Raw genomic sequence first — 25,522 nt, 5'->3', positions numbered from 1 at the left:
TTTATCTGGCCCAAAAGTTGCTTTCAGCACCTTTTTGGCAGGAATCTTTAATTACTATCAATCATAGGCACAAATCCAAAATATAAAGTAAACTGGATTAAGATTTGAGTAGCTAGAGTTAGGGCACACTATTGCTTTCTAGAAACGGGATACAAATGTTAAGCACCACATAGGGAAAAAGAAAAGCAACTAGATCCAATAAAAATATATTCATAAGTGTCCCCTTGAATATATCCCTCATGTCCGGTGTAAGGAAGCCAGGCTACACTACCCATTTCCATAGTTTGTGTTGTAGTTTTCTTTTCTTTTCTCTAAATTAGCAGATAGTTTCCAAAGTTGGTTGTCAGCTATCTGTCCTTGTAAGTGTGAAAGTGGTATGCAAAGAAAGCTTGACAGAAGCACTAAAGAAAATGTGCCCACATTTGTTGCTAATTATGTTTTGATTACGAGGCTTTCACTGTGATTGTTTCGGAGGCCCCAGGAACACCTGCAAACACAAAAGAGCGCTCGAACTTTTCCTAACAGAGCTTACACCTCAAGTTCATTGACTTCAGGATGACTCAGTGGATGTACTCATAAATGGTGCAAATCAGTTAAAAGCACCCAAGATGTAAGACTGCATTTGATACTTTTTTTCCTTTTTATTTCCCATCAGTTCATGCCAGGTGCTTAATGTTAGAGGTCCCAGTCATATTAGATCTTCTCTTGTTTTCTGTATGCAATTTTTGTCCTTCATCACAAAATAAGCATTTGATGAAGCTTATCATGGCACAAATAATGTTCTGATGTTTGTTAATAAGAAAATTAAAAGAATGGTACAACGACTTTTACAAATCAAGAAATAGATGTACTGATACTGTTATAAATCAAAACACCTTTTGGCAAGCAAACATAAAATGGTGAAATTATATGAACAAGTATTTAATGTATGTATTCAGAATATCTGAGAGACAAACTGATATGTGTTTTTCTTACAGTTATAGGAAATTAAAGACACTTTTTGAGAAAAGGAAAAAAAACAAACCACAATGACATGTGTGAAGAAATCCTATCCATAAATATAAGAGCAATGGAAGAAAATAAGGCAGGATACTCTGAATTTGTTGTATGCACTGGATTGCATCACTGCTTTCCTGAAATTTGTTTATCTAATCCTTTCTTTGCTTTTTGTTGCTGTACTGGATTCATCATCTCTGAACTCACATGCTTCAAAGGTAGTGCAGGCATGAAAGGTTATATAGATAGCATCTTAAATTTTAAATTCCTAGTTACACTGCAGAGAAGAAGACCCAGTGGTTCTGCTGAGGTTGGGTTGAGAAGTGCTTCCCAGTGTTGCAATGTCAGGCTATCTATCCCTGCCCACATCCTCATGTGAGGGGTTACATTTTGCTGAGGGAAATCATTATCAGTATTATAAAATTCTATAAATGCATTTGTTTGTATGTATGATATAAATTTAAAGTAAAATGATACAAAAAATCACAGCTGCTTTGACACCTGCCATGAAACACGTGATAAAATATTTCTTTTTTCTTTTTGGAGAGAGAGCATGCTACTGAAACTCTGTAGAAGAGCTTTTTTAATGGGTCATTCACTGTACATTAGATCATATGCAAATGTGTATTACTTATGTTATTTTGAATCCCAAGTATGAATCTCATACTTAACTACCTTTTAGATACTTTTAACTACCTTTTAGATACTTTTAAGACTTAATTATCACACATTTCTGAAGCATTTATCCATGGATAGGAAAAAGACAAGTACAAAATTATTTGATATAATTTACAGCTGTATTGGACAAACATGAATGGAAGAAGAATGCAAAATAGTAATATTATTGATACCGTTCATACACATAAATACTCATATTTCAGAAATAAATCTGTGACCAAGCTGGAAATATTAATACAGTACAAACTCTAACTAAGGCAAGCCATGTATTCTGTCTTCCAAAGAATGCAATTTGCATTCATGAACACTAGTAGGGGCTTGAGGAAGCAAGAGAAGGAACATAGTGAGAACACAGTGATCTCCTCCTGGGTACATCCCACTGGTTAACCAATTGCCTGCTTTAGTACTTTCTGGACAAAATAATCACATGTGTTCCTGTGTGGGATTTACTAAGGCTGAGAAAGGAAGTTTCTAATTGTTATTATAAGCTTAAGTAACTTTCCTTTCTTCCCTTTCCGGCCACAGGGCAGCTATATGTATTGTTTATGTAGAAATATAGCTGGGATCAGAATGCTGGAGTATAAACTGGGTTAAGGAAGACAGCTAAAGGTCTAGGACTAGGTATCTTCTAATAATTTGGTTAAATAAAGCCATCATATATATATATATATATATATAAAATAAAGTCTAACCACACATTTTTGACAGCATTTTGCTAAAACCCGTTGGTGGCAAAAAGCTACTTGAGAGCATTTCTTTCACTGATATCAGCATTGGAAATATATATCATATATATTTTATGGCAGATATATGGTGGTTAATTATTGGCACTCCCTGCCATAGGAGTTATGGCATTATCAGTAAGCTTTTATAACATTGAAGTAGCCTAAAAAGAAAAATGTAGATTCTGTTGTGTAAGAAATTTGTTCTTCCCCAGAAGGAGGCATTCTGCATTCAGAAGGAAGCAGAATTCAAGGACATTTGAGAAAGAAAATATTAAAATATAATTTTGTATCCCAAACTACCCTGCAGTTGTGAGAAAAAAAAAAGAAGAAAATAAAAAGTCTAAACAATATAGGTACAATTACTTGTACTGTTCTGTTGGGATATAAAAAAAACCTGGAGAAGTGTCTTGGAAGTTATTCTTCTGCAGAGAGTGAAATATGATCGTCCTCCTCTGTTGTATATCAAATTTACAAGCTGCTGGAGAGTGAATACCAAGACAAGACTGTCCAAAGCTATCATTCAATATAGAGGTTCTGAAAATGAATAAAGAGAATTAAGAGAATGCCACATATATAAAGAAAGAAATTGAAATGAAAGTATTTACACAGCTTCTTGAGAGCATGAATTTTTAAAGCAGGCACTTCTCTTGATACAATCTGATTTCAGAGTCAGCACACTTCTAAGTAGCTTAAAATATTTGCCCTTTCCATAAGCCTGAGAAGTCCCTGTAGGATTATGAAAATCTAAATTCTATTTCTTCTGACCAAATGTTTGAGGAACAGGAGGTGGGCAAAAGTCAAAATCCTAGATGTGACATTTATCTCTTGACACTTGTTTTGTGAACAGCTTTGGGAGCTAAATCCAATTCTGAATGTCTTATATCTCCATTTTAGGATGAGTCAAATGAACACATTTAAATTTGGAATAGAAATAGTCTTAGATGAATAAAAATTCCCTATAGTCATTAATAGCTGACCAGCATAAGTTAGAGTGTTATTTACCAGTTAAAAATTCAGACTGGAGACCAAGATTCTATAGAAAAGATTCCCCTGTATGTATAAGGTCAGGACTTATGCCAGGGACGTGAAGAGAATTTTAATTATAGAAACCAAAAGCAAATAAAAAGTTTTTTAAAAATCAATCTAATTTCAGACACTACAGAAGCAAATTCCTTGAATCTAGGCTCCCTCTGAAGTGTAAAGTATTGTATCTGAAAGTCTCAAACCCAATTACAAATATTCCATTTGAAAGAGTAGTAGGAACTGTTTGGATTTTTTTATAGCTTCATTAATATTCAGTCTGTTAGAAACCAGTATGAGTTTGCTGTGAACTTCTATAGGAACACACATTTCAATCCCATATCACAAATCCTTGCCTTGCCGTGCTATTGTCTGAGTGGCTGTTTTGTTCCTGCCTTTGCACCAGTTTTCAGGGGTTAACGCAGGTAAACACTGTGCACAGCCATACAAAATAATTCAACTCATGTATGATTTTCTTCCACAGGTGCTAAATTACTATATTCACTTTTATTCAATTAAACATGGAAACTAAAACATCCCTTCTAACACATGCTGCTTATTGCCAATTTAGAATTATAGATGATAAAAGGCTTCCAGGGAGCTCTCCTACATCCTTTCTCTGAGATTTTCTGATCTAAAGCTCTTGTGACAGATTGATTCTATGTACATCTGCCAGATGTGTGAATTTGACATAATTTTATAATCTCTGTTTGTATTATATATGAAGTGATCTATGATAGCCTTGTGTATCAAACTGAGTTTACCCCCAGTGTGTCCCTGGGATGCCCACAACCTTGAGAGAAACCTACTTTGGCCTAGGAAGTTTTCTCAAGCTGTGATGGCCGTGGTATGAGCTGGTATGAGAACCTCCATGACACCTTCAGCAGGGATAATTTTTGTTGTACTGTGCAAGTGGAAAATGCAGTTACTTGGGTCACCTTGGGATGCAATTACAATGCAAAGTCTGGCTGTAAAGCTCTCTAAAGGTGAGGAAGAAATGCTGCATTTGTCTTCCTTGTGTCATTTGGAAGTGATCATTTTTGTCACGATTATCTGATGCCAGCCTCACAGAGAATACCCTCAGTGATCTGGGGACAAACTCATAAAAGGTTTTTGCTTTGTGCTGAATTTTATTCCCTGAGTTCTCACTGAGCTTGTGTGAGATATATTGCTAATTTGAGAATGAGTATTCAAGGAATATGTCACAGGAGACTAAAAGTAGTTGGTGGGATCATGAACAGCAGTGGTAACTTTGAAATGACATATGAGCAGGAGACAGAGATACTTCCTGTATGGCTACAGTCTATCCATATATTCACTTGGAAAGTATGTTTTCCCTTTTAAACTTTCCTTAAAGTTTAGGAAAGATTTGGGAAAGAAAGGAAAAATCACATCTTCATCCACATTTTTCTTTATTCCAAGAATTTCCAAAGGACTTGCCCTTTTGATCCTGCCTGATTCATCTCTCGATTCCTTCAGAGACATTTGGTTCCTAAAAATGACTTTTACAAAACTTAGCCAACATAAGCAAAGAAAGCATAAATGGTAAAAGGGAGCTAAGGATAAATTTTCTCCTCTGTTCCTTCCCTCGTGCTGGAGTGAGCTGCTAGATTCTAAACTTCTTTGATGATATTTAAATTTGTACCAAGGATTGGCCTCTCACCTATACATCTAAGGAGCACTTCTGAAATCTAACCACAGCTTCTACATTTCAACAAATGCTTGTCCCCAGGAAATACCTGAAGGGTAGAAGATGCAAGACTGCTGTCTGCTTTGATTCTGACTTTGCTCTGTTATGAGTTCCAAGTGTTTCTCTTTGAGTGTTTTGTTTCCTTTGCTTTTAAAAGTGAAATGTGAGAAGTATTTGGGATTCTTTTTTCTGCTTTAGAATGTAAACTCTCAGTCCAAACTTTGAAAGAATTCTTGTCAGCTAAGTTACATTACACAGTGATGAAACAATCCATTCCATATCCACAGCTGACATTTGTATAGACATGAGACCTACCCTGTTTTGTGCAACGGAGAACTTTCTTTGCCTACAATACTCTGGCTCTAGAGAAAGGATTCTCTTCCTGTATTTCCTGTGTATCTTATGTGGCCTGAATTATATGACATCCTTACCTTTATTGTTTGTTGTATATACCAAGAGTAATAGAATAAGACTTGTGTTTTAATATATATATATTATTAGAGTATGTAGTTATAGGAAAAAAAGAACCTACTATTATGCAAATCATAAACACAGTAATAATATTCCCATTAGAGTTCATAAAAGACAAGCCATTGACTGCTTAAATGTATTAAAAAACCTGACAATAAACATCTAATCTAGTTTACTGAGCATCTTTTATTATTAAGGCATCAGAGACTGGAAGCAAACATAAGACACCATGAAAAAATCTTCTATAAAAGACATCTTTTTCAGTGAGTTTCCTAATCAGTCCCCTTATTGTTGCCACTAGAAAATTCCAGTGGCAGCACAATAATTGTCCCCAGAACAACAGACTAGAACCTTTATTTGAAAATTAGGAATAGTGTGAGGATTACATGGGCAACTAAAGCATATATATCTATAAAAATAATCCTTTTATGGAAGAACATTATAAAATAACATTGGCAAAAATACATTAACTTATTCAGCTTCTGTTAAAAAAGAATTTAAACAAGGCATGAAAGCCCTATTAAAAAATTTATAAAGTCCTACTTTAAGTCCTATTATTAGCTATTAAAGCCAGGCTAATAATTTATACAACTTCCATGTCATTTTATATCCAAGATGTTTACTTTTTTTTCCCAGTTCTAAGCTTCTGAGAAATTAAAATTATTTATTTATTTGATTGCTTCAGCATTTTATGTCAGGATTATGGCTAATACTTTAAAAATATGTTAGGCTTATTTTTTTCTTGTTGGTACAGAATGTTGTATTTGCTTAATCCCAAAATAAAAATTGTCATATAGGCAGGAAAATGTCATATACAGTAAATGTTTGCCCATCTTCCTTGAAATAAGTTAAATGTTGTGGCAGATTGGCTGGCAGTATCATGGGACTATTAACACAAAAATATCTGTAGGACAGAACAAATCCATTCATTCAGGTTAGATTCTGTGCATAATCCTAGTGACATTTTTACAGACAAAGAAAAAAGGGATAATATATATTAAGGGTGATAGCTGTTATCTGTGCCCACATCCTTATCTGAGACAGTCTTTTCTATCGAGTTTTCCTTCAGAAAAGGAGACTTGCTCAGCAGCTGCTGCCTTCAGGTTGTGAGATGGTTGCCTGTGCCCTCAATGCTTGTTTATTGATACCTGATTAAATTAAAATACCCGATTCAATACCTGATTAAAATAATTAGCTATCTGCAGTTTGAAGATACATAAATATAAGGTTTCTTTTTTGTTTGGACCTTTTACAAGCTGCTTAGTTTTGTTATCAGTATGGATAGACACATACTGGTAGAATAGACAGGGCCAGGCCCCTGGTGCAAGCAGTGGCAGGTTATCATCATATAGGTAAAGCATTAGAAAAAAAATCCCCTGTGAAAGTTTTGGTGAATGCCAGTCACTTTGCTCAAACACAGTGCCCAGGTATGAAATGGAAGTTTCTTAACCAGTTTATTAAAAAATGCTATTTTGGCTAATAATTCTTTTTAGTGATAACAATTTTTACCACCACGTCCTTGATCTTTACCCGAAATTCATGAGTAAGGAATTACAGCTAGCACACCTTTCTGTTCTAAATCCAACTGATGCCTGAAAAAATTGAGTTTAATATCATTCAGGATGCTAAAACTTGTGCCAGAAGACCTGTTTAGAAAAAAGTTCTCTACCAGTCATCTTCAGATTTTTCTTCAGTCAGCTCTGAATTTCAAGAATAATCTTATTTCATATTTGAAAATCTCTTCTAGTTACTTTTTAATATATAGGTACTATTTCAAATTAATGTTTAGTCTCTGCTTCTGTTTAATATCTAAAAAATATCTAAATATTTCAAGAAATTCTTTTCTATGAAAATCGTTACTTGATATATGCCTAGGAAAATGGAATATGTATTGAAAATATTTTCTGACACAGGATTATTTTAATTTTTGTTTCTTTATGGTGGCACCTCAGCTTACTAATGTATATTGTAAAGCAGATCAGTCAGATTCATTGAGGTCTTGTCTTCCATAGCAGACTGAACCTGGTCCTCACTCTGAATGCTTACAGATATTAATGTGGATTCTGAATGAAAGTCCAGCCTTTTAATTTTATTTTGTGGTTGTTTAATTTGAGGACATGTTCAGAATTCATATCTAGATAGCTTTAAATTAATATGTAAAAATTATTTAATTTATTATTGTTTCAGGGATTTTCCACTCTCTTGGTAGACATTAGTATAAAAAAACCTAAAGCTAATACTTTTCTTTTAGAAACATGCAAATGAGATCTCTGCTATTTCAGTTCTTGGATGTTCACTTCACCTGAATTTCACTCAAAAATCTAAAACTCAGAATCAGAAATCCAAAATGAAAATGCAACATATGAAATCTCATGGACTAAGTAGTCTGACAAAGACAGGGCTCTTAATATGATAATGTCATCTGTGCAATACTAAGCAATAACTCTGATATACAGAGACTTCAGTCTGCTTCACCCCATGAAACAATGAACATGGGAATTTTTAAACAACTTGTGAGTAATGGTTGTTACTTGTGAGTAACAAAAAATGGTTAAATGTGTTTACACGGTGTTGTAAAGAATTAAGCAGAGATTTCACTCTATTCCTTTTTTCCATTCACTGATATACTTTTTTAAAAAAATCCTTACCCTGTTTGACAGTCTTATAGATGGTATGAATGTCTGTAATTACTATCCCTTCTTGGAAAGAAAGGGAAATTTATTGTGAAGGGCTTGAGCTGTTGTTCTTATTGGAATTCAGTACTGTTTCCTAAAAACAAACAAAGAAACCAATGACAAAAGAGAAGGGTGGGTGAAAAAAAGGAATGGGGGGAGGACAGGAAGGAACAACAGTTTATGCTCTGGATTCTTACCTGCATGATTGCTACAGGGAAAAAAAAAAAAAAAAGGAAAAAGAAAAGACATAGCATGTGGTTTTATCATCTGCTTCAAGATCTGGCAAAAATGTGTCAATGTCAAAGCATTTAAGGTACTGCTTTCAAATTCTTTTCTGGTCACAGGCTCACAGCAGTACTGCCAAAAATCTGTCTTGGCTGGCAAAGTCAGGCTGTTTTCAAACAGAAAGAAGGATTTTGGTATGAAAGAAACAACTGAATGCAGAAGAGAAAAAAAGAAATTAGAATGGGTGTAAATTAGAAAAATTATAAAAAAATATTGAAGTCATAATTCCAGTCAGAATGTCCAGGATAGTACTGAGGGCTTAACAAAGGCAAGTAGAGGTTCCATAATCCTTTAGTACCCTTTCAATTTATTTCTAAATATCAGGATGGTGGAGGCTCATAATGTTTGGGAGAACTGTTGCCATGCCAGGGGGGGATGACAGGAAGTTACTGGCATGTAGCTGGTATAGTGGCACAGCCCACCTCTTCCTATACATTAATTATCTGCAAATTGGTCAAATTGTGAGTTATCAAAGATTTTACAGAATAGCCCAATCTCCTACATTGTTTTGTTATTGATAAAGTCTAAGCTCTAGACTGTCTGGTTTTGTCAACTTCATTTACTAATATTGGACAATATAAATTATCCATGGAACTGTAGGCTATCAGATTAATTTGTGTTTTATGGGCACAAAAAAAAATTGTCTTTCAAAAAAGGAAATCACAATGAGAAAGAATGCATTTGAATTTTTTTATCTTGAGCATTTCAGAATATATACCTAAGACAGCTGAAATTAGGACAAGCTCTTCGCTTTCAAAGTATTTTGCACTAAGACACAGCATTTTCTTTGGTCCTAGAAACTGAAAATTGGACAATTTCTCCTGCATTTTATGTTTTATAAATAGGTTTTGTACATCTGTAGTCATTGCTTTCAAAAAGATGACTGTTCTCTGCAGTAAGGGAATAAATCAGGAATGTATTATTAACTATGACAATACAGCCACTAACATAAATACCTATTGCAATATATTTTGTCCTGCTGGTGAAGTCCTGTATATTTCTGGTGGAGAAAAAAAATAATCCCCACAAAACTCAGAGGAGCATTTTCAGGACCTAAAGGCAAAGTCATTATAGGGGGCAGGTCACTTGACACTTTTCCTTTTGTTCAGATACCATTTATTACTAGATAATGACCATTAAAAACCTGCACTGCCTTGTGGCATGCACTATGCTTTAAATTATTTTCCGTCAATGAAATCACAGAAGCCTAACACAGAGGCATTGTTTTCAGAGAACCTAAGGACGGGTATCAATAGTGTAGCGAAGCCACTGAAAAAGCAAGAAATTGAATATGGTCATTTCTTAACTCATCCCACCCATACAAGGAGGAAGTTACTGGTAACACAATACCTACAGTTAAAAAAAATACTTACTGTAGCATTATGCAATTTCAAAGCTGCCAAAAAAAAACCCAGGATAAAACTATAAGGTAATGTCTACCTCCTGAAATAGTCCATGATCTGAATAAAAACTTGCTTTATAAACACACCTGGAAAGTGCCAGAAGGGTATAAGTTGCCTGCTGGAGTACTGCTGATTTGGTGGAAAACTGCTTCAAAGAATGAGCTAAAATGTTCAAAGTAATCTAAGATGCAAATGTAATGCATTGCTCCAGGAGCCTTATAATTGTTTCTCAGTTTGGCAGTTCACTGAACTGTACTGAGTATTAGTCAGAAAATGAACAGATCTGTTTTAACTTCAAGCAGATCTCAATGGCTGCAACTGGCAGAGAGATGATTCTTAGCAGTTGGAGATGACATCCTCCTTCTCTCCTTCAGTAAAGCAGAAAGGATTTGTAAAATAAAAGTAGACCTTAATGTATGTATCAGATGTGTAAATAGAAATGATGGGGAAAGTTTTAAGCTAGACAAAATGTTAAAAACAATGACTTGCAATAAAATCTTGCTAGTTAATACTAAAAAAACCCCTGTATTTCTAAATACAGAAGTCGTGAATTTAAAGTGCAGAATTTCATTATTTTTCCTTTCACACAACAACAACAAAAGAGATGAAATGCAGACAGTTTCCAATTAACAGAACAATAATGAAATAATCACATGATGTTTGCATTTTAACATAGATTCTGATACCCTTACCTATTTTCATCTGTACTTATGAAACTGGTGGAAACAGTAACTGAATATAATACTAGTTAATGTATATAAAGACATCATCATGAATCTCACAAATCATCCATCTTAGTGAAAATATACCACTTTCAACAGCTACTGCATATGACTCCAATTATATTGGAAATACATTTCATTGACACTATTAGCACATACTATCACAGTGTTTCTTAAAAATCTCTGTTTGGCATATTATCAAATCTAGATCTTTTCATTTTACAGTAGCTTGTAACCAAGTAACCGACTGCAGGTCAGTTTTCTTCACAGTAGGAGTCACAGAATAACAAAGGACTGGATTTATAATTATGAAGGGGAAAATCAGCATCAAAGATGGAATCATTAGAAAAAATTAGAATACACAACATTAGAATTCCAACATTGAGTTTGATAAAGGGTACTTATAATGAAAAGACACTATTTTCAGCTTTAAAAAATGGTTCTAATACTCTGTAGAGAAACTAAAATGGCAAGATTATGTAGAAAATGTTTCATGCAAAGACCACATTTTATATAATTTTCCAAATATTTTAATATTTACTCTGACTTCTAAAGAGTATTCTAGTTTTCATATCCCCTAGATTCCTATGAAACCAGTTTTATAGCAAAGAACAGTTTCTGAGCTTCATCAGCCTTTCTGGTCAGAAAAAAATCTGAAAAATTACTTAACAATGTCCATACTTAAAATTTGTCAGCTGATTTTCCTAATTTTATAAAGCCCTGCTAAAAAAAGATTGAAAAGACACTGTAGGCTTTCATGTATATGGAAATGTACTAAATATTTGTCTTGCCTGAAGTTGTGGTGTAGTTGGCTAATACCCTAAAAGAGATATTTAAAGTAGGTGCAGTAGAAGAGTGAAGTCTTGCAATGAGAGTGTGGTAAAAACATATAGAGGATAGGATCAGCTGCTTCACCTGGAACATTTTGCCTCCTTTTATTACACTTGATTTTGAAGCACGATGACATCACTGGACCTTCCTTTTCTGATTGTACATTCCAGGTGGCAGCAGGCACTTAATTGTGTATGCTGGCAACACCACCTAGCCCAAACACTGTCGTGATACGTCTTTATAGGTACAGCAGGCATTATATATGGTGTTTCACTTTCAAGTTACTACTATGTTTCTCAATTCCATTTTTAAAACTTGTGCTAACTTGAGAGAAAGGAATACAATCATCTCTTACACATCACTTTTTTTGAATAACATTTTTATCTTGAAAATATTCAGGCAAGAGATGTTTTATACTAGCTATATGAAATACTCTTTTCTATACCAGGGTGGGGGAACTTATTCCACAGAGATAATTAAATGAGCCAGACAAGGATCTGGCTGTCATTTTTGCAGATAGGACAACATATAAACTCTCACATTTAATTGGTGTGAATGTGACAAGAGAAAACTGAACATAAGGTCTCTAGACAGCCAATAAATCTGGCTTGTGTCTTTCTCCCTCAATCAAAGACAGAAACTGGCTATTTTTATATCTTGGGTTGGTGTACAATTCCCTGTGTATGTGTGTGCAAAAGAGGAAAGAAAGCTTTTAATGGGACAAAAATGCCATAAGCTTGCTTGTTTTCCTCTAATGTCTAAAATATTTTTCAATCTAATGTCTTTCTCAATGGGTCAAAACTGATTTTTTTTTGTTTGATTTTTAAAGTGTCCTCCTATTCTAGGTCAGAAAAGTCAGAAACTTATCCTCCCACAGACACTTCATTATTCCGTTTTCTCTTATGTTAAGCAGTGTACATTTCTAAGACAATATACGGTCCATATAGGAGCATATCATACACAGAACAGAACTGGGAATGAAGGCACATACCCAAAGAACAAGTTGCCCAAGGTCAAAGAGTGCTATTTGCTGACAGAGGAAGAAGTAAAACCTAGATGTCCCACATTGCAGGACAGTACCAGGGCACTGAATGTATCACTTTATGTGATAAGGCCATGATAAAATGTAAGGAAGATTGGGAGCAGAGGAAATGCTGAATTTTTGTTTGTTTTCATTGCCTTTTTCTCTCAGACTTTTACAAGCAGCTCATATAAATAATTTTCATGAAAAAATGCCGACTAGGTCAATTCCTGTTGATTCATGGTCGGTCCACTCCAAAAATACCCCATGAGAGTGTCATGTTTCCCGTGTGTAGAGTAGCCTATATGGGGTATATTCTGCAAACACCACAAGACCTGCTTTATTCAGTGAGGATGACACCTCCAGTACTCAATGTAGAGTAAGGTAAGGGATAGAAAATCTCAGGATCGCCAATACAATAATGGGGAATGAAATCTGCAGAAGTAATACTGGTATTAATATGTCATATAGTACTCTACATATCTCTAAAGGAAAAGTGTCTTCCATAATTTTGCATTTTATCTCAGCTTAATACGCACCAGCTGAAACATGTGGGCTAAGACTCTTGGAAGCTTAACATTAATGTAGAAATGAAGCAAACCATTTTCAATTTTTTACTTTGAACTTGCTCTCTTAGGCTCAATTTCAATGTCCTTCCATTCAAATTTCTCATTTCTTCCTGTGGAATGAAATGCCAATGAAAGGAATTGGAAATTGAGGCAAGAGGAAAAGGAGCTTACTCTGGAGATCAGAAAAGTTTCTGTTCAGGATCATGTAGGGAATGGTACAAGATACTCTGTACATAAATTTTGCAAACAAAATGACCTTTGAATATGCCTAGATTTCTGGATAGCTATATTTTACATATTTCAAAATAAATAAATGTCAATAATTCATAAGGAATTGAAGCAATTTATGCTCATCTTCTATTAATTATTTATGCAATCTTCATTTAAAGTATTTCTGACTATCCTTTCTGTGAGCTAAACAGTACTTTTGAAAAATGAGCCTTGAACAAACACAGTAATTTTCATGATATTCTTTTATTCTACATGAACTCCTAATTCATGTGATGAATGGGAAGTTTTGTAGTGTTAAAAATCATTATGTGAGGTAATAACTGCGAATACATACTAATATGTCCTATTCAATATTAATATCTACAGCAACCATTTCATAAACTACAAAAACTACAAGGCAGAACTTAGTTCAAATAAGTAATTGAGCAAAACAAGAAATAATGCTTTTCAGAAATCTTTGACTTAACTTTTTCACCACTGAAAAGGATTTCAATCTAAATATGAGTGATATAATGTAGTAAGGATGGTTAAATCTATTTTTTCTTCACTATTGTGAAGCATGGAGGTAAGCATGGAGGTACCTTGACAGTATGACCTTTGTATCTTTGCAATCCCACTTTGCTCAGCTTGTGGATAACCATGCAATAACAGATGGAGAAAATGCTTCATTCTATGGCTGAAACAAAAACTTTAGCTTTGTATTCTCCTTAGAAGGATGGGTGCTCTTGTGAATTAGGCAGATGTTCTTGTCTTTGATAATCTTCTCATACTTTAAGTAGTAAGTTTAACTCTCCTGCCAGAGGGAGAATATTAAGAACAGGGGTTGCAGCAATATGATTTTATGATACAGTCATCATCATGTCTGGGTGCTATAGAACAAAATTCTTACGGAATACTGACATATATTTGGTTATCCTTGGAAATGGTAAAAAAAATAAATTATTGGAACTCTTACTCAAACACTCTCATGCTTTTAAATCAACATCCTCTTATCACATCTGCAGTCTCCTGAAGAAGTGAAACTGCCTGTAAAAAATAAACACAGGATGTTCATGATAAATGACAAAAAATAAACAAAAATGTTCAGCTATTTCTCAGCAGGAGTCTGTGTGAAACTAGGTATTTGGCTTAATTTTCCAAGAATAGAAGAAATTATTAATAAAAAAAAAAAAAAAAGGAAGAAAATGAGATAGAAACTAGAGCAAGCAAACAAAAAGAAGTCCTTCAATCCATTGCTGTCAGGCAGCCCCATAGACAGAAAGGAATAGGCTGATATGATTTATATATTTAGTATTTTTCCATTGATAAGGTATTCTGTGGCAGCATGTACAATATCAATAAGCAGAAAAGTATCTAAAATCCATATCAAGTCCACTTCACAGAGAATTTACTTACGAGGTTTCATACTATAAAGGTATTTTGCTTTCCAAGGTCTTGGGTAGCAAGTCTTCTAGTCTTTAGCTTGCTGATTTCTTGTTTTCACATGTGCTTGATAATGTGATGGCTCCGCAAGTACAAATTAATAAAGTTTTACTGTATTTTGCTGCTTTTTCTTCCACACCAAGTTTATATTATACCTGTGATCACATAATGAGAAAATTAGAATGTATGTGGGTTTAGTTATTTTATTAATTATTATTATTTATTATTATTTTATTTTTATTTTGGCACCTCAGAACACTATTAAACACAAACGATTAAAATGAACTATGGGCAGATGAATAATCCTAACAGATGACTTGGCCTTGATCGTCTACTGAATTCATCCTCTAAACTTCAAGATTTGCATTAAAAGCAGTGAAGAAAACTTTGCAATCCAAGGACTGAGATTGCAAAGTAAGAAGATATCTCATTACTGAGCTACTGTCTCAGCATGACAAAATAGTATAGTGCAAAATTTAAGCAAAATTATTCCAAGAGGGAAAAATTTAAATTAGTCTATCTTTTCATCAAAGAGTAGGATTGACATGTATTTTAACAATTTTATTTTAAAAAGCTAAATTTACATCAATAGAAGCAATGTCTAAAAAACCACTCATTAGAAGCAACAAATACATTTTTTATTGCCATTGTTTTATCACTGCATAATTTGATATTTTCAATACACACTGTTACAAAAAGAAGACTGAGAGATGAAAAAGTAATAATGTATCTTTGCAATATGGTGGGTCTTCCTAAAAGATAACCTCCCTGCACACTATTTCAATTTCAGATCGCTTTTTTCAGTTTTACCAGGTGGATCTTCATGAAACCTAAATTTCATGTTGAGTAGAACTCAAATTCAGTCATGGAGGATGCTTTTGAAGAGAGATTAAATCTCAGAACTAGGATTTTCAAAACCCTGAGGAACCAGATACTCCAGATGTTAGGTGAGAGGTAGATTACAGCTTCTGAATTTACTTGCCGGTTTCAGGGTATTTCTGGCATCCAAAACACACTCTAATGCTTTGGAATGTCTCAAATCATGACAGAACTGTAATAAAAGCAAGTCAGAAACTTCTGGTCTCGCTCAATATATAGGTGTGGAAGTAAAGTGAATTAGAGAGAAACATGGGCATTTCTTCTGCAATGCCAATGCTCTAAGTGCAAACACAAGACATCAGGAAAAAACCTCCAGTTTGTACTCAAAAGTTATGAATGTTAATAGTTGTCAAATATCAAGATGTATGAGTCATTACATGATATTACTTATGCTGGCCCACAGAGCTGGAGTTGCTTTATGGAGACAGAGGAAGGTAATTAGAAGTTCTGATAATTTCTTGGTTCCTAATTTACCTGCAGCGGTATCTCTCACCTCTTAAGAATATAAGCCTAAGAGTCTGCAAGCTGTTTTGAAACAGATTTGATATGTTTCAAGAAGAATACCCATAACCAGTGGCTTCAAAATACCAAAAATTCAGACTAGCTTTCTACAGTACTGTTATTTTTTGAAAATCCTATCCCTGAGTCATCTGCTTGTTTAGAATTGTCCTAGGTTACAATGTAAGATGCAACCAAAGCATGTATTCTATTATCATCTTCACAAGCTGTTAAAGCACGTGGGGCAGTGTTCCTTATCTCCTAGCATGACTCATCCTTGATAACTCCCTCCAGGGACTATCTCTGTTTGATGGGCAATCAAGGACCCACCACATGACTCATAGAATTACATCAGCCCATTGTGAGATGCTCTGCCCTGGGGGAGGAGCCAAGAATTCCCACCTGGATATAATCTGAGATTTGGAGCAGTATGAACAGCCCTTACCTATGGGACTTGCAGAGGATAAGAGCTATGCCACTGGGCCTTCAGGTGAAGACCAGACCCTTTTCTACAGTATTGCCACTTCAACAGGACCACTTCATCTGGACTCCTACCACCACCCTGACTAACAGGTGTCAGGTTGTATCCTGACTCTGTCAGTGTTCTTGTACTATTGTATTTATTTTAATTTTCCTATTAAATTATATTTCTGACTTGTGATCTCCTACCGGTTTGTTTTCAAGCTAGCACAAGAATATATGACAAGTGTTTTTCAGCTCTGTTTTTTACAGAAGACTAAATAATTATATTCCCCTACTACTACAATTGTTATTTTCTTGTTATTTAGGTTTACTCAACCTAAAGGCTGCTCTAAAGCTTCCCACTTAAGTAACACGGAAGAATTCAGTGACTGAATGCAAAACAAAATGGTGGGAAGCAAAGATCAGAAAAGTGTTATAGTTTCTTTTTTTCTTACAGAAATATCAATTTCTTTTAGTGCTTTGAAAGACTGTCAAGCTGGTATTTTAGTAGCTGATTCATCCACTGAATCCTGGCTTTAACACTTCTTCTGCCACAAAAGCCTGAAAAATCCTCATTAACACTACTGCAACAGATCATCATACCAGGTGGTACCACTAAACAATTTAGTTCTCATTCAAAGGCCCTTATTTATAATTTACTTCATTAAAATAAAATTTTCCTTTCCAATTATGCAAATGATAGCCATTTCCACTGATGTTCTATTTTGGAAACTAAAAAATATGTGCAACCATTACACAAGTGAGAACATTTACAAATATGCAGAAATATAAATATAAAGAGGCATTAACAGCAGAAAACACAATGTATAAAAAACCATAATGTATAAATAGAGCATGTAAGTATTTAATGAGTCAAGTCTTTCTGTGGTTTAGTGACTAAGTGTATTACTGAATAAAAGGGATATTTCTTCTGCAGCACAAATATTTTATGTGCAAACAAAAGGCATGAGACCAGAAAACTAATCTTCATTCAAATCAAGCTGAAACCTGGTCTTACATTTAATGTCAACTATTTTACCAAAGCTATCAGTTTTCTGCCATTTATTTTATATCTGTGTTTATATCTGTATTTTTCCTCCAGCTGACAAATAATTGCTACTCAACATAAGGTCTTCATGCAGGGTGAGAAGGGACTGTGTCTTTATTTCAGTATCTCATACCTCCTCGAACACAACTTTTAAAGGCATCTGTGAAATCAGTGTTCATAAAGCAAGAGTGTTAATGTCTTCTTACTACTTGGGTAGTGTTTATGGAGACTGGGAAGTACAAGAAGCAGGATATTAGGAAATATCCAAGTTTTCTAGTTCAATTAGAATTCAGGGTTACATAGTGGAAATGGATTTTTGTAGAAATCTAGATTTATCTACAATGGAGACATCTTTGCTTCGAGCAAAGTGTCCAAATGTGCTTATAATCAACAGAGAGAAAGCTCTTGTAAGTGTGATACATCTAACCTGTTCTAGACATCAGCCTTTAGATAAAACATTTCTTTCTAAAAAACGTTTGCTTTCCCCCCCAGCTACCATGAGAGGCTGAATAGAGAGTTCAAATCTAGTCATACAGACAGACAAATCCCCATAAATCTTTGGGTATGAGGAAAGAGGGAATTTTTAGTATGGGAAGAGGGAATATAGAAACATTCGAGTCTCCAAGGGCAATGAAGTTGGTGAAGGGACTGGACCACAAGGCTTATGAGGAGCAGCTGAGGAGCTGGGGTTGTTTAGCCTGGAGAAAAAGCTCAGGAGAGACCTCATCGCTCTCTACAACTGCCTGAAAGGAGGTTGTAACGTGGTAGGGGTTGGTCTCCTCTTCCAAGTAGCAAGTGATAGGACAAGAGGAAACAGCCTCCAGTTGAACCAGGGGATGTTTTGATTGGATGCCAATGGCATCCTGGCTTGTATCAGATGTAGTGTGGCCAGCAGACTAAGGAAATTTTTCCCTCTCTACTGGGCACTGGTGAGACTGCACCTCAAGTCCTGTGTGCAGTTCTGGATCCCTCATGTCAAGAAAGACATTGACGTGCTGGAGCATGTCCAGCAAAAAGCAAGGAAACTGGTGAAAGGTCTGGAGATCAGGAAGAATTTATTGGTTGATAAGCACCGGAACAGACTGCCCAAGGAGTTAGTGGAGTCACCACTCCTGGAATTGCTGAAGAAATGACTGGATGTTAGTGTTATGGTCTAGCTGACAAGGTGGTGATGGGTCAAAGGTTGGACTTGATGACCTTGGAGGTCTTTTCCAACCTAAATGATTCTGCGATATTAGGGAAAATGTCTTTACCAAAAAGGTAGTCAAGCACTGGAATAGGCTTCCCAGGAAAGTGGTGGAGTCACCACACCTGGAGGTATTTAAAATATGTGTAGATGCTATGCTTAGGGACATGGTATAGTGGTGGACTTGGCAGTGCTGGGTTAACAGTTAGACTCAATCATCTCAAAAGTCTTTTCCAACATAAACAAGTCTCTGATTCCATGATTCCATGTTGCTGCCTGTTCTGAGCTTCCCCTCCCCCTCCCAAAGACACGTGCTCCTGCCACGTGCTCCGAGCTCCTTTGTTCGAAGCGCGGGCAAAACCAATGTCACTCAAACTCTTCAGCAGTGTCTGATTGGCCGCTCACCCCGGCTCCGCCCCCAGTCCTCCCCTTCCCCCTTCTCCGAATAAAGGATAGTTGAGGGGAGGCTCCGCTCTCTCTCGGCTCAGCTTTTCCTGTGAGCATCTGTAGTTGTCTCTCTCCTTTTTTAAGGCTTTTAACTGCAGGGAATTGAGCGGGCAGGGAGCTATATATTTCTCCCTCTTTGCTTCTGCTGATGGTATTTACTCTGCAGCTGATACAGGTACCGATTTTAGAGCTATTAAAGTGCTAGATCGCCTGTGCTGCCTCTCTGGGTTGCTCGAGGCTTTCTAAGGCATTGAAATACAAGTGCTAGCCGGTATAAAGCTGAAAAGATACCATCCACAATTCCATGTCAAAAGCAAAAAGGCAGAAGAGAGGAGTTATTTTTGCTGCTATGAAGCAGATGTGTGGCACAAACCTGTGTCAGCAACATGCCTGGTTTTCATGTCTCGCTGCCAGCAGCCATACTGCTCTTGGGACCAAGTAAGTCTTCACATGGTGCTGTCATCTCCTGTACAGGCACCAAAACTCCCTCAAGGATCTCTGTGGTGGTAAATCATGGAGGGATACCATGAGGTTTCACAATGGGAACCAATGAGTGTTTCACATCAGTGCCAAAGGATATTTGCTGTGTTAAGGTGTCTGCTATGAGCATGGGTCTTTGGCTGTGCTTGCTGTTGAGCCAACAGCAGGTGTTTAGCAGAAGGTAGAACAATCTGCCTGGATTATAGATATTTTTCTTGGAGGAAAAAAATCCTGGAAGACAGACTGCGAAGTTCGCATGGGTGGGTATTTCTACTTGTCATTAGAAATAATGTGCCTGTATACATTGAAGACTAATATCTGCATCAACTAAAAATATGTCAATATGAGCATATACTATAAATTTATATGAAATCATCCTGAAAACTTTAAAAATTCCTGTATCAGGACTGTATGTCAGAGGACTCAGGAAGAACACAATATTCCCCCCAGATGTAATTTCATATTTCTGGAAAGATTCAATCTGTTAAAAATTTTTGAGATGTCACATAGGGTGAAGTTTCAATGAACCATTTGGTCTGTACCTCACATATGCAGATGGTTTCTGGCAATAACCTTTGGGTGAGGTAAAGGAAGATCTGGAAAAAGATCCTTGCCAAGTAAAAACTGAGTATCTTTTTGCAGGTTAAACCCACTTGCAACCTGTGCACAATCCACCTTTCTCCTAGTATTAGTTAAGCAAGTACTGGTTGTACCAGTGAGCCAGTGTTAGAATGGATTTATCACCATGGAATTATTGGAGGATTGGAGCAGCAGGGGGGAAAAAAATCCTGTGATGACATTCAGTTTACTATAGAATCAGAGAGAAAAATCCAACTCTTTTGAGAAATACCTCTTCTGAGAAAGTCAGCTAGAGGAAAAACTCTTCTGGGAAATATGTCTCCAAATATCCTTGTAAAAACTGTTTGGGAAGAGACATGCAAAGTAAACAAATACTTTTTGCATAAATCTAAGAACAATAGACATATTGAAAAATACTTTAAAGTGAATAGGCCTAAGAAGGCCAAGTTTTATTAAGCAGAAAAGATGGGCAAAGCTGATAAAACATATTATGCCTCAAAACTCAATCTGTTACAAGTGGCCAACTCAGTTATGTGAGCTTCAATTTTATGTTTTCATTTTCATCTCTTTGTGCAAATTTCCCACTTGAAATTTGCTTTCTGGAAACACCAGTTACACTTTTCTGTCTTCACAATAATGTACTAATGTCTATGCTTGATAAAATATCTTTAGAAATGTAACACTAAGGGAAACAAATCCTTTACTTTTATGTAAATGCAGATTTTGAAAAGAATTGCATATGTGTCTGGTTACGTGTAAGCAATGGTCATATAGAAAACAGAGTATGCTAGGAGTTCTTTGAAAAATCAGAAAATTTTGTTCAGAAAAAAAATATAGTTTTTAAGTTCTAGGTAAAATATTAAGACTACAGTTTCACTTTTGGAAAGAACTGTTGATATTCAACAACAGCTTCTTGAATCTCATTTATTTTGAATACCTGACCATATAATCCTATACTAAGAAAAAAGAAAAGCCATCAACCTAAACCCCTACCAATTATGTAAAAAGTTATTAACAAAATGCTGGCAGAATGCCTGATCTACATGACAACCTCACAGACACCAGTGTCAATAATTGTATTTGAGTTTTAATGGCAGGTACTCACTGATCAAATAGCTATGTCTATGCACGATATAAAACATTTATATACAGTTGCATTTGCAATCCATATAGTCTGTTGTATCTCATTCTATATTACTGCTTCAAGATAATGATCTTTAAATATCACTGACATATAATCTCTTGGTAATTTGATATTATGAATAACTGTATTGTAAATTTAGGGTGTTTACCAGGCATATAGAGTTTATTATTGACTTACAGTGGTATTGAACTTTTATTTAGGAAGAAACAAATGAAATAAAATTGTATGTATAAATTTTCTTGTACTTCAATGGGACAGCAGGCAATGACAAGTATCATTTCCCACTACTATTGTGTCTAGAAGTCTTAGACATATAGCCTGCTGTGCTTCCTACTGTGTATAGATACAACAAAATACAACCTCCCTCCCAAGGAACTGATAACATCAATAATAGATAATACTAAAAGTTTAACTGGGAAACAAAAAGAAGAAATACATGGGATTAATAAAAAAATATTGCAACATGCCACCACATTATTGTAGGTATGATTTCTGGTTTTCTTTCATGCAGGCAAGTTTTCATAGATTACATTGTCATTATGCTTTCAAGCAGTAACAGTGGGTTATGGAGACAACAGCAATTGAATAGACAAACAAAATTTTCTAATGGTCAAATTGTTCATTAAAAATATATTATGAAGGAATTGCACTACACTTGTTTTCAAAAGCCTGCAGAAGAGCAATAACATTGACTTTTATATGACTCTTTTTCACTGTAAGTTAAATTGAATAATTTCTAGAGTGTAGGTGATGCTGGATATTAATTCCTGTACACAGTTTAAAACTTTCATCTCTAGGGTTTTTTCCCATAAATTAACTTGAGAAGTAGAGATAATTTTGTCCTCTTAATCACCTTTTTTTTTTTTTTCCAATCAAAGAGATTTTAACTTTTTTTTCATGTAACAGCCTTCTCTGCTGAAAAATGTCTCTATATTGTTGCCAAAACCACCTGGAAAACCAAACAATAGTGGAACTGATCCAAAAAGCAAAAGTTCAGTTATAATAAATAATTCAAAATACTGGACTTCTTTCAATTGACTTGCAATGTATACATTTTCACTCCATAAAATAATTTAAAACCCTCTTCCAGTGTCACTCACACTATTTTATAGAGAAACAAAAAAAGTCACTTACTGAAAACCAGAAATTTTACAGGAAAAAAAATAATATTCAGTGATTGATAACTTTTAATTAAGTAGTTCTTAATAAAGAAATGAAAAAAAAAATCACCAAAGCTCTTATTTTATAAGGACTAAAACATCAAAAAATTCTCTTTGTCTCTCAGAAAACAGAAGTTAATAAACCAGAACTTTGAAAATGGTTTCTTTATAGCTCATTCAACAATGAGCTTTAACATTTTTCTGCCTTAATGGACGTACCCACTACCCACTACCCATGTCCTACTACATGCAAGTAGCAGCACAAGAAGACTGGCCAACATGTACCTAAAAACTCGCATTCTGGTCACCTCATAGGAATTTAAGTAGCCTTGAGGTTACTCCAGGGACTTGGGGTGTAGGTGGGGGTAGAAGACATGGAAAGTAATGACTGATGCAAACTCAAACCCCATCAGAATGGATGACTCACAGCATCTACACCATTCTGTCACTGCCTGTTTTACACACTTTTCAGAGGCCACAAGGAGGCAAAGATCAGCTGCTAGGCTGATGTAGAATACTTCTACAATGTCTGCGCATGTGTTTAATCATGCTAAATTCAGCTAACTCTTTTGGTTTGCTGATTATCCCAAAATTCAAGTGGTCTTCATCTGATGGTTTAGAAATTGACAGACAAGATAAAGACAAAAGGATCTGTTTCTTTTCTTGTCACATCCTCCTTTGGATGGGACAAACCAATGCTGCCTTATAGGTAGGATATTCCAGGTAGGATAACTAGCCTTATGTCTTCATTTCCTGATTTTTACATTACAGATGGAAAAATAGACACTACCTTTTGTTAGGCTCTTTTAGGCTTATTACTGAATAACTTGCATAGTGCAAAGACCAGTAGATTGAAGATCAGCCCTGCTATGCCCAAACTTGTTTTATCCTTGTTCTCAGGATTTATGAGGAGCTGGTGATCAAGTGGCATTACAAGAGCTCTGCATCAGTGGTAGACTGCCAGAGCTCAAACATCTCCCAATCACCCTTCTGTTATTTGCTTAAAAAATCCATGCCAATGTATAGCAAACAATAACAGTTTCTATTACATTTTTATTTTGCGATAGGATATTTTATATTTAAGAGGAATTTTCGTAGTATCCTGATGATTTTTTTACTCAACAAAGAATAGACAAAAAGGAAAAGAATATGTTGTAGGCAGAAAAGCAATAACTACTTCAAATTATTTCTACATCAGTTACTTCCTGTCTTTAATTGGTTTTTTCAACTTACTGTGTGTTTTTCCAATGTTTGAAAAAAAGTTTATAGAAAGTTGTAGGATAATCCCCTGAAAAAATACTTTGTAGCCAGGCAACTGTAGTACATTTGAATATGTGCATACACAGAAAAATAAGCACATACATAAATTCAGATAATTTTACAGAATGTTACACATTTCATCCAGTGCAAGTCCTGCGTAAACTAGAAATTTCATCTGCAATTCTAGTCAAGCTCCTACAAAAGAACATCTAACACACAAAAGATCTGCCACAACAATTGCAAAGGGTGCTTCTCAGAGAAAAATGAGAAAAATGGTTATGGATTTAGGAATGGGAAAAAAAAGAGCAGAAATTATTGCAATTTGCATTTATGTCATGACTGTCTTCACTACAAAATAAAATCAGAACTTCTGCTTACAATCACTTTCACAAAGCAGCTTGTGGTATCAGAAAAATGTCTTCTCTTCTGATCCTTACCTATTGAAAGAAGACACAGAATACACAGAGCTTGGGATTCAGTGTCAATTAGAGAGCAACTCTCTACAGTAGTAGATGTCAGGCAGTGAAAGGTTACCGGCCGGCTTTGGAAGAAAGGAGAATAATATGCTAATAAGAAATGTGTTTAGTCTTATTCTATATTTAATGAGATTATTGTAATGTGGTTGCTTTCTCAGGCTCATAAGAACACAGAATAGCCAAGGAATATCTTCTTCCCAGAAGCTTTTCTCTTCATGGTGGAGGAAATGCTGACTCTTCATAAAACATCATGTAACTTCTTTAATAGCAACACAACTGCCTTAGATTTTCAGAGCCCTCCTAATAAAATCTCTTAGAAACCAATATTCTCCAGTGGTGCCATGCCACCTCTATATTGTGCTGGGAAAACACTAGCCTGAAATAAGAGAGAAAAGGACCCTAAGTGAAAAAACCTTGAAGGTTTATAACTTCAAAGAAATTATTAAAAATGTGAAACATGACAATTCTTTTTTCTGGTTTTTTTTTGAATGTAGAAGCTAGACATTACCTCTCTAAGTCACATAAGTTTTATTTAGTTCATTCTTGAATCTGTTTTCTGACATAATTTCAGTTACTTAATTATCCCTAATGTACTTATGAGGATCACATGACCATGATAAATCCTAGTTAAAGGCTAAAAGCTGAAGCACATTAGATGAATATCCTTGGAATTCAAACACTGCTACATGAAAAATCAGAAATTAAATCCTATTCAAAACAACCACAAGTGAATGATCTTGCAATTTTAAAGCTGTAAAATCCAAAGTCTCATCTTGCTGTTAGTCCCTTTACTGAGATCATTATCTTGTCTAATGGCCTGAAATTGCTTTTAATATACTCAGTCCAGTTCCAGCAGTTATAAAATCCCAACTCTGCTAACACTGCACAAAATCAAAAAAGGCTGGCCCATAAAGAAAAAAATTTCAATTAAATCCCAAGAGTCAAGTCAAAGTATGTTCGGTAAGTTAGAAGGCCACCATGGGTAAGTATATACTGGCTTGCAAGAATGAAACTTAGTCAATAATCTGTTTTCAGATTATTATGTCATGAACAAGAAAGGAAAATAGCTCTTACGTTAGATAATAAATAATAACTCTCCTCATACTTACCCTAATAAAAAATAACTCTTAAAAGACATTGCTGAAAGTTCTGAATATCCCACCT

This window comes from Aphelocoma coerulescens, chromosome 2 (genome assembly GCF_041296385.1).
Source record: "Aphelocoma coerulescens isolate FSJ_1873_10779 chromosome 2, UR_Acoe_1.0, whole genome shotgun sequence".
Classification (NCBI taxonomy): domain Eukaryota; kingdom Metazoa; phylum Chordata; class Aves; order Passeriformes; family Corvidae; genus Aphelocoma; species Aphelocoma coerulescens.
Note: the sequence above shows the minus strand (reverse complement) of the source record.